We start from the raw sequence: 11,475 nt of genomic DNA, 5'->3' as shown, positions 1-11,475 counted from the left end.
CTATTGTTCTGACCCTCTAGCCCTGGCAACATCCTTGTAAATCTTCTTTGTACCCTTTCCAGCTTGACAACATCTTTCCTATAACATGGTGCCCAGAACTGAACACAATACTCTAAATGTGGCCTCACCAATGTCTTATACAACTGCAAAATAACCTCCCATCTTCTATACTCAATACTCTGACTGATGAAGGCCAATGTGCCAAACACCTTTATGACCACCCTATCAACCTGCAACTCCACCTTCAAGGAACCATGCACCCTTTTTACCTTTGCTTACATGTGTTAAAATGCCATTTCAAAAAATATCCTATCTCTACTGGAACTGATGAAAACATTGGGACTATTACCTTTAGAACTGACCTTGAGAAAATTTCCAGTCACATTTGACTTCCTGTGCCGCTTCAGGCAATTTTAAGAGTCCAGCAATTATTGCGATTTTCAATCAGCTTTTCTTCCCCGAAAGATATCACCGTTCCAGGTGTGTTCTTACAACATTCCCAGTTTTCTCAGTAATTTTTGTAACTCTGGCTCATTTTCACAGATTGTCACGGTTTGAATTAAACTGATGAACTCTCTAATATTCAGACTCTACACTACTAGATAATTAGATCACCAAGTTCTTTTCCACAGAATTCCCCATTTTGTGACTTATACCAAAAGGAATTGATTTGTAAAATAGTGGTAAATTCATCACCTCCAAGATCTCCTCCAATTGACTATCAACAGACCTCTTTGTCTTTTCTTCGTCATTGCTGTATTAAACCACAATAATTCTTACCTCATATCATCATGGGAACAGTGCCATCAAAGACATTTCTGCAATCCAAAGAGATACCCAAACAATAGTTAGTAACAAGTTCGTAAGAAGCCCCATAATTGGATGTTCCAGACTTTGTGAACAAATATGCCAAATTATGAATAGAACCAGCACCTTAACAAGAATAATCACACATTGCAGGAAAAGGTATAATGACCACAACAGGTTGACCGCAATCATGTCTCATTTCCTTACATTTTGTACTCAACAGCAAGATTGCATGCAAAGAGAGCTTGCCATCATGATAAGAATCAATTGGAACAATCACCTGCTGAAAGCAACTAAGCACACTCAATAAAGAGCAGTTTGTTTAGGTCATCTCACAGCAAAATGCAAGCAGCATGTAATCGCATTCAGGAGGGCAAGCAAGCACGCACAGGTCTGATGTGTCTTGTAAAAGTCAACAGTCTCAACAATCATTCTGACGAGGACAAAGGGTGATTTGCAGTGCCTGGACAAAACCCCAGAAGCTCCATCAAGCTGTCCTTCAATTCAACCTTGGTAAAAGAGAAAAACTTGACAGAATGGCAGGAGATATTTGTTATGCACATGTGAAGTATATTTACTCTGTATTGTGCATGTAGTTAAAATGAAGTCACCACAGCCATCTCCTTGCATTAAACAGGTAAATTATACTTAAAGGGTTAACGGTGGAGATGCAATGGCAAAGATTTAAAGACAATAAACAATAGACAATAGGTGCAGGAGTAGGCCATTCAGCCCTTCGAGCCAGCACCGCCATTCAATGCGATCATGGCTGATCACTCTCAATCAGTACCCCGTTCCTGCCTTCTCCCCATACCCCCTCACTCCGCTATCCTTAAGAGCTCTATCCAGCTCTCTCTTGAAAGCATCCAACGAACTGGCCTCCACTGCCTTCTGAGGCAGAGAATTCCACACCTTCATCACTCTCTGACTGAAAAAGTTCTTCCTCATCTCCGTTCTAAATGGCCTACCCCTTATTCTTAAACTGTGGCCCCTTGTTCTGGACTCCCCCAACATTGGGAACATGTTTCCTGCCTCTAATGTGTCCAATCCCCTAATTATCTTATATGTTTCAATAAGATCCCCCCTCATCCTTCTAAATTCCAGTGTATACAAGCCTAATTGCTCCAGCCTTTCAACATACGACAGTCCCGCCATTCCGGGAATCAACCTAGTGAACCTACGCTGCACGCCCTGGATGAACTCCAAAAATTGTTCATCCCTGTCTGGCGAAAAAATAAAACGGGGAAGGTGGCTCAACTGTGGCTATCAAGGGAAATCAAGAATAGTGTTAAATCCAAGGAAAAGGCAGATAAATAGGCCAGATGAAGCAGCAAACTGGAGGACTGGGAGAAATTTAGAACTCAACAAAGGGGTTCATTAATAGGGGGGAGAAAGAGCATGAAAGAAGGCTTGCGGGGAATATAAAAACTGACTCTAATAGCTTCTTCAGATATGTAAAAAGGAAAAGATTAGAGAAGACACATGTAGATTCCTTACTATCAGAGACAGGTGAATTTATAATGGGGAAACAAGGAAATGGCAGAACAGTTAAACGAGTACTTTGGTTCTGTCTTCATTAAGAAAGACATAAACAATCTCCCCGAAATACTAGGGGACCGAGGATCTAGTGAGAGGGAGAAACTGAAGGGAGTCCACATTAGTCAGGAAATGGTTGGGACTGAAGGCAGATAAATCCCCAGGGCCTGATGATCTGCATCCCAGAATACTCAAGGAGGTGGCCCTAGAACTCATGAATGTATTGGTGATCATTTTCCAATGTTCTCTCGACTCTGAATCAGTTCCTGTGCACTGAAGGGTAGCCAATGTGACCCCAGTTTTTAAGAAAGGAGGGAGAGAGAAAACGGGGAATTATAGACCAGTTAGCCTTACATCGGTAGTGGAGAAGATGCTTGAGTCGATTGTTAAAGATGTTATAGCAGCGCATTTGGTAAACAGTGACAGGATCGCTCAAAGTCAGCATGGATTTATGAAGGGGAATTCATGCTTGACTAATCTTCTGGAATTTTTTGAGGGTGTAACAAGTAGAATTAAATGTGACATCTCCAAGTTTGCAGATGACACAAAGCTGGGTGGCAGTGTGAGCTGCAATGAGGATATTATAAGGCTGCAGGGTGACTTGGATAGGTTGGGTGAATGGGCAGATGCATAGCAGATGCAGTATAATGTGGATAAATGTGAGGTTATCCGTTTTGGTGGCAAGAACAGGAAGGCAGATTATTATCTGAATGGTGTCACATTAGAAAAAGGGGAGGTGCAACGGAACCTGGGTGTGCTTGTACATCAGTCACTGAAAGTAAGCATGCAGGTGCAGCAGGCAGTGAAGAAAGCTAATGGCATGCTGGCCTTCATTGCGAGAGGATTTGAGTTTAGGAGCAAGGAGGTCCTACTGCAGTTGTACAGGGCCCTGGTGAGACCGCACCTGGGGTATTGTGTGCAATTTTGGTCTCCTAATTTGAGGAAGGACATTATTGCTATTGAGGGAGTGCAGCGTACGTTCACCAGGTTAATTCCTGGGATGGTGGGACTGACAGATGATGAAAGAATGGGTCCACTGGGCTTGTATTCACTGGAATTTAGAAGGACGAGAAGGGATCTTATAGAAACATATAAGATTCTTAAAGGATTGGATAGGCTAGATGCAGGAAAAATGTTCCCGAAGGAGGAGTCCAGAATCAGAGGTCACAGTTTAAGAATAAGAGATAGGCCATTTAGGACTGAGATGAGGAAAACTTCTTCACCCAGAGAGTTGTGAATCTGTGGAATTCTCTGCCACAGAAGGCAGTGGAGGCCAATTAACTGGATGTTTTCAAGAGAGAGTTAGATTTAGCTCTTTGGGCTAAAGGAATTAAGGGATATGGGGAAAAAACAGGAACGGAGTACTGATTCTGGATGATCAGCCATGATCATATTGAATGGCGGTGCTGGCTCAAAGGGCCGAATGGCCTACTCCTGCACCTATTTTTCTATGTTTCTATGTTTCCTTCAGATAGCATCGCTATAAAAGACAGCAAAATATGACTGAGGAATAATAATAATAATAATAATAATAATAATATTCATTTATTGTCATTGCAACGAGTACAACGAAATTAAAAAATAGCCAATCCTGACGGTGCGTAAAAAAACATATATGCAATAAATACAAAAAACAAATAAATACAATTATATTAAGTACAAAAGATTTTTTAACAGTGTTGCCTAGTGCAGAAGGTAGTGTTCAGTTCTCGTATGGCCCTGGGGTAAAAACTGTTCTTAAGTCTGTTTGTTCGGGATTTGATCGACCTGAAACGTCGACCAGAGGGCAGATGAACAAACAGACGGTGGCCGGGGTGGGATGGATCTTTTATTATTTTGCCTGCTCTACTGAGGCAGCGTAGGCTGAACAGGTGCTCCAGGGAGGGCAGTGAGCAGCCGATGATCTTCTGGGCCGTCGTGATGACCCTCTGAAGGGCCTTCCTGTCCTTTTCTGAGCAGCTGGCATACCATGTGGTTATACAGTATGCCAGCACACTCTCGATGGAGCAGCGATAGAAGGACATCATGAGCTTCTCCTGCAGGTTGGTTTTCCTGAGGATCCTCAGGAAGTGGAGTCTCTGCTGTGCCTTCTTCACTGTGGTGATGGTGTTGGTAGACCAGGTAAGATCCTCTGCGATGTGCGTACCCAGGAACCTGAAAGCGGGTACCCTTTCCACACAGACCCCATTGATGTAGAGTGGGTCGAATTCTACACTGGTTTTCCTGAAGTCAATTATAAGTTCCTTTGTTTTGGAGGAGTTCAGGACAAGATTGTTCACTGAACACCATGCTGCCAGCCTTTGGATTTCATCCCTGTAGGCTGTCTCATCTCCTCCTGAGATGAGTCCAACCACAGTCGTGTCATCCGCGAACTTGATGATGGTGTTGGTGGGATGGGTGGGGGCGCAGTCGTGAGTGTAGAGGGAGTAAAGGATGGGGCTCAACACACAGCCCTGTGGTGAGCCGGTGCTCAGTGTAATGGTGGAGGAGAGGTGAGGGCCTATTTTGACGGTCTGGGGGCGGTTGGTCAGGAAGTCCTTGATCCATTGGCAGATGGTTTGGGAAAATCCAAGGTCAGAAAGTTTGGTGACCAGTCTGCTCAGGATGACCGTGTTAAAGGCAGAGCTGAAGTCGAGGAAGAGCATCCTCACATAGCTCCCCTGGTGTTCAAGGTGGGTCAGTGCAGTGTGAAGAGCAGTGTCGATGGCATCCCCTGTAGACCTATTTGCTCTGTAGGCAAACTGGTATGGGTCGAAGATGGGTGGGAGGCTGGCTTTGATGTGCTGCAGGACCAGTCTCTCGAAGCACTTTGTGATGACCAATATATGATTGGTGAAACCATGTCAAGGGAATTGATAGTAAAGGAGGAGCACCAATAGGCTGCTGGTCACTCCTTCCCCACTGACTACTTGTAAATTCCAAAAAGTTACATCCATGTTCAAGTATTTGAATGAAAGAAGCAAGCCTAGTACTGGATTATCTCTCCATCCTAAGGGCCCAATCAATGTTTTAAAACATACAACCTTCCGACTCAAGGACTTCTCTGTCCCTTTTAAATTCAGGGCTGCCTATTCAGGCACCACAGCAGCAGGAATCTTGTGGTCTTTCAGCAACAAGTTTCCATTTAGTGGCAGAGAATTTCCCAGTCATAACTCATGACTCACACTCTGGGGAAAATGAGTCGAGTTCATGACAAAGGCACAATGGCATTGTGCTGTAACATTGAGAAAAGGAGAACCCAGGCCAATATCCCACTGATGTAGAATCCATAGGTCTGAATTCTTCTTATCGAGTCCACATCACAAGATTAGAAATTGTTCAGTCAGAGCTGAACACACTTCTCGGCATCTGCACACAATGGAGTCTTGCACTTCTAGTGCTACTTGTGCGTGGTGGTGGAAAGATTGGTGGAAGCAGGGCTGCAATGTGAACGCTCTTTCCTTGGCCCCAGGTCTGAACTGATATGATATTGGATTTTAAATGTGCCCCGGTGCAGTTTACATTTTAATGGATTATTTGCTTCTGCGTTTTGTTTTAATCTGAGGTGGGCGGTGGGTGGAATGAATGGTCTGCATGCAGCTGAGCTAATCCCGACAGAGCAAAAAATACAGATCTTTCTTTTTAATCTTAAGCAATGAGAGCAGTGACAATTATAGACAGTGTCATTATTGATTTTGCAACACTAATTCCAGCCATCCCAATACAATAAAATCAGATCCATTTAAACAGAAATTACAAATTACTTTTTAATGCCAGTAGATAGCACTGGAATTTCTCAAGGTGAGTAGAAGGATATTTTGTAAGGGAAGCTACTTAATATGCCATGCAGGTAACAGTGCAATATCAGTGCTGTGATTGATGGTCAGTGAATAAATAAGTTTTGAGCATTATTACCTATTTCTAAAGACTTCTACTGGAATTTTGGAGATAGGATTCCCTTGGAAAACTCTGCAAGCAATGAAAAGATAACCTCTTTGTATATATCGTGATTGTAAAATGTTTTGGTCCTCGGAAAAATACATTAATATGGGGTGTTTGGCATTGCAACAAGTATTTATTTTAAAGGTCTATACACTGCAACGTTCTTCAGTGGCTAAAGGACGGTTTGCGGACCACAAAGGAAATTTGTTAGGAAAATGTTTTCTTTGAATAAGCAATTTCTTTCTTTCGCATATATTTATGCCTGTCCACTGTCATACCATTCACTGTAGTTTTCCAGTCTACCCCGGCCAACCTCCCCCTCATATGTTCATCATTTTCATTCACTAGATTGTATTCAGATAGGCCTACATCCGTTTTCAATCTTAGGGTAAAATTCTACCATTTTATGGTCATTCTTTCCTTGGGGCTCTTTTACAGCATAATCATTAATTAGCCCTTTCTCTTTGCACAACACTAGGCCTAAAATAACCAATTTGATGGTTGATTCCTTTACATCGGCATCAAGAAATCTATCTTGGAACTAATCCTTTACATTGCCAGTGCTAATTGCCAGGGTATCCTGAAAGAAGTTTATAAGATTACGATAGGATAGATAATCAAAATCTTTTTTCCCATGGTATGGATATCGAAAGCAAGGGGACAGAGTATTAAGATGAGAGGTAAGAACTTTACAGGGGAATGGAGGGGTCAGTTCTTTATGCAAGGAGTGTATCTGGAACACCCTGCCAAGGAAGGTGGTGGAATCAGATATCTACATACTAAAACTCTCGTTTGTATTCTTGTTTGTGACTGAACTTCAGCCAAAACGGTACATGATAGCGCCACAATTTTAGGCCCACCTTACTCACCATTGTCACTTTAGTGATAATGCAAGTAGTTTTATTGAAATCGGTGTTATATTTTTAAAGTTATTCACATTTTTACGTTTAAAAGGAGGGGAGGGGGAGGGGAGGAGGGAGGGAAGGGGGGAGTGGGGGAGAAGGGAGAGGGGAGGGGGGGTTGAGGAGAGAGGGAAGGGGGGAGGACAGGGTCCTGCACCAATGCAGGAGAGGTTTGGGCCCAACGGGTCTACTTGGTCTAGTATTTACTACATTTAAGAGAAGCATCAGAACTTGACGCAGGTGAGGCACAGAAGTCAGAACTTGTATAGGCGGGGCATAGAATGATACAGTCCTATTGCAGGCAAATGGGTTTGATGTAGATTGGCATAAAGATTGGCACGGATGCCAATCCATGGACTGAAAGGCCTATTTCTGTGCACAACTTTATGACTACGATACAGGTTGAAATTTTTTTATGCACTAATAATAGAGAGCAGCATGAATTCAGTTTTTTTTGCTTTGGAAACTGTGGGTCAATATTGTCTGGAAATTACAAAATCACTAAAACTATCCCAGATGCACGGTCAGTAAAGCCAGCACATCAGTCTGGGCCTCTTTTCATGCACAGCCAGGCTTCCCTTTTTTAAGAAGAAAGATATTCAGAAAGCTCTTCAGTGTTCCTCATCTAAGTAAAATAAAAGAAGACTGCTCAACACTGAAGCAAAACAACTACACTTAGGCTTGCAAAACTGCTGTTTATACACCTTGGGAAATTGTGCATCAATTTCAAATAAAGAAACATATCACTGGGAAAAAGGATCATGACCAAGCTTAGGCCTTCCAGAAAGACCAAAGAAGAGAGGGAGGAAAGAAAGGAAAGGAAAACAGAGGGACATACAACACTTTGGACAGTACTTTCAAAGCATTTCAAGGCACTAGGGCGGAAACACAAGAAACTGCATTTGTTATTCAAGGGATATATCAGGAAACAGGCTCTTCGACCCACCAAGTCCACACCAACCATCAATCAACTGTACACTAGTTCTATGTCCTACACACTAGGGGAAATTTACAGAAGCCAATTGATCTACAGACCTGCATATCTTTGGAATTTGTGGAGGAAACAGGTCACAAAACCCAAGAGGTTACAAGGAGAATGTACAGGGAGGATCCACATGGCAGCACTCATAGTCAGGATCAAACCCTGGTCTCTGGTACTGTGAGGCAGCAGTTCTACCACTGCACCACTGTGCCGCCCACAATGTGCTGATGCTGGAATCCTGAGCAGAAAACAGTGCTGGAGGAACTCAGCGAGTCAGGCAGCATCAGATTCACCAATAAACTGACAATGTTTTGGGTCGGAATTCTTCCTCAGATTGAAGAAAGGTTACGCCCCAAAATGTCATCTGTCTATTCCCTCCGGATTTGCTGCATGACCCGCTGAGTTCACCCAGCAAAGTATTTAATAGCACTGCATTGCCAATGAAGCACATTGATTATGTAACTTCGGCTGTAGTTTAGTTTAGTTTAGTTTAGGAAAGAACTGCAGATGCTGGTTTAAATCGAAAGTAGAACAGCGATCCCCACACATTAACATTATCCTACACACACTAGGGACAATTTACATTTATACCAAGCCAATTAACCTACAAATCTGTACGTCTTTGGAGTGGGGAGGAAACCGAAGATCTCAGCGAAAACCCACGCGGTCACAGGGAGAACATACAAACACCATAGGGACAGCACCCGTAGTTGGGATCAAACCCAGGTCTCTGGCGCTGTAAGCGCTGTAAGGCAGCAACTGCACTGCTGTGCCACCATGCTGCCCCTATATATTGAAAAATATAATGTAAAGGGAGTGAATTGCAAGAAATAAGAATAATTCTTGGAGTGTGTATATATATACACCGATGAGCCAAAACATTATGACCACTGACAGCTGAAGTGAATAACATTGAATATCTTGTTACAATGCCACCTGTCAAGGGGTGGGATCTATTAGGCAGCAAGTGACCAGTTAGTTCTTGAAGTATAAGAAGATAACTGCAGATGCTGGTACAAATCGAAGGTATTTATTCACAAAATGCTGGAGTAATTCAGCAGGTCAGGCAGCATCTCAGGAGAGAAGGAATGGGTGACATTTCAGGTCGAGACCCTTCTTCAGTTCTTGAAGTTGATGTGTTGGATGCAGGAGAAATGGGCAGAAGACCTGAGCAACTTTGACAAGGGCCAAATTGTTATGTCCAGATGACTAGGTCAGAGCATCTCTGAAACGGCAAGGCTTGTGGGGGTGCTCCCGGTCAGCAGTGGTGAGTACCTATCGACAGTGGTCCGAGGAGGGACAAACCATAAACCGGTGACAGGGTGTTGGGCGGCCAAGGCTCATTGATGCGCGAGGGCAGTGATGGCACCAGGATGCACTGTGAGAAGACGACAAGCCGATGGAGGGAGTGTGATGCTCTGGGCAATGTTCTGCTGGGAAACCCTGGGTCTGGCCATTCATGTGGATGTCAATTTGACACGTGTCACCTACCTAAACATCGTTGCAGACCAGGTACACCCCTTCATGGCAATGGTATTCCCTGATGGCAGTGGCCTCTTTCAGCAGGATAATGCACCCTGCCACACTGCACACATTGTTCACGAATGGTTTGAGGAACATGAAGTGTTCACAGTGTTGCCCTGACCCCCAAATTCTCCACATCTCAATCCGATTGAGCATCTGTGGGATGTGCTGGATCAACAAGTCTGATCCACAGCGGCTCCACCTCGCAACTTACAGGAATTGAAGGATCTGCTGCTAATGTTTTGGTGCCAGATACCACAGGACACTTTCAAAGGTCTTCAAGAGTCCATGCCTCGGTGGGTCGGCGCTGTTTTGGCGGCACACAAAGGACCAACAGCATATTAGGCAGGTGGTCATAATGTTTTGGCTCATCGGTGTATATGTAAGATTTAAAATCTACGAATAGATAGATGTGAAAGACAAGGCTCAGTACTTTAATTTTTATGAAATTAGATATTTTGAAACTCATTTCCACAGAGTCATTGCCCAAGTGTTGCAAAAATGCAGAAATCAATTTCCAAATTCAACATAATTTCTATTACTCCTTCATATTCAACTCTCCGAAAGTGTTCATGCTCAACTATTGCACTACATTGACATGAATGAAAATAAATGACAGTATTTGACACTTTGAATTAACAGAAATATTAACCAGGGATTTGTGCAAAATAAATGTTCAATTCAACAAAGTGGCTTCCATGTTGAAATTCAAACTTAGATAGATTATTTTTACTGAATTTTAGTGAGAAAATGTTTATGTTACATTCGCTTATGAACATTGTTGTATATTAAAGAACAAAACAATGCTTTAAATGTGAAATATTCCAAGTAAAGCATAACTATAAACTTATTATTCCTCTGCATCAAAAAACCTGCCCCTGGACCCTTTGAAGGACATACACTTTCCCTAGCTTCCTGCGTGCTTCTGCTGTTCTTTTCCCTCCAGCAGTTTTCTTATCAGCAGATTCAGCTGGAACCTATCAGTAAGTGTCAGGATTGATTTTCTCAAGTGGAAAATGTCACCATGTCCTCCCTGCAGTGATGCACCCTCTATGACAGATTAAACTCTGCTGAAAGCTGCAGAGTCGCAGGCTGATGGAGCAGAACTTCCAAATACAAAAAGTCACTGAGGTTGTCAACTATCCTCAGCAATGCTTGCACAAAATAATAAATTGCATTTCATTTTCTATGCTTCTTGCAATGCTTAGACTCTTTCCTGCTTCTTAATGACCTGTGGAGAAAATAACTTTGGCAGCTGCAGCCTAACAGAGCTTGACATTTCCTCCTGTTCTGTGACATGGTAATTTTATGACATGCAAATTGTGTATATTATATTGTTCAACTTGACTGTTGCAGTAACTGGCATGCTATTATTTATAAACTTTGCAAAGGTTTTTTTAAAAACACACACAAAAAAACCAACTCCATGAGATTCCTTGAATAATCATTTCAATAAATGTATTGATGATAATTGATATTTTCCCTGATAAATTCAGTTTTATAGTTTATGGTTGGGTACCATTGAGGTGCAGTCACTTGTTAAAATGCACCAAGCATTATAATTTGAACTATAACTGTACTTACCTTAAGAGCTTGGCTTAAGATATTGAATATTGTAAAATGTTTTGGTTTGTTTAAGATAAATATGTGTTGAGGAAGATGAGGTGACATAGGTTATTGTCATCCTTTCATTCCAGGGTCTGAGCTCAACCCTGATTAAAGAAACTAAAGCCTCAAATCTAATAACTGCAATAGTCCAAAATGAAAAGTGGTTCTCCTTTCACATTCCATTCCAGTTCCCAA

This window comes from Rhinoraja longicauda, chromosome 14, assembly GCF_053455715.1.
Source record: "Rhinoraja longicauda isolate Sanriku21f chromosome 14, sRhiLon1.1, whole genome shotgun sequence".
Classification (NCBI taxonomy): Eukaryota; Metazoa; Chordata; class Chondrichthyes; order Rajiformes; family Arhynchobatidae; genus Rhinoraja; species Rhinoraja longicauda.
This window is presented reverse-complemented; position numbering follows the sequence as displayed.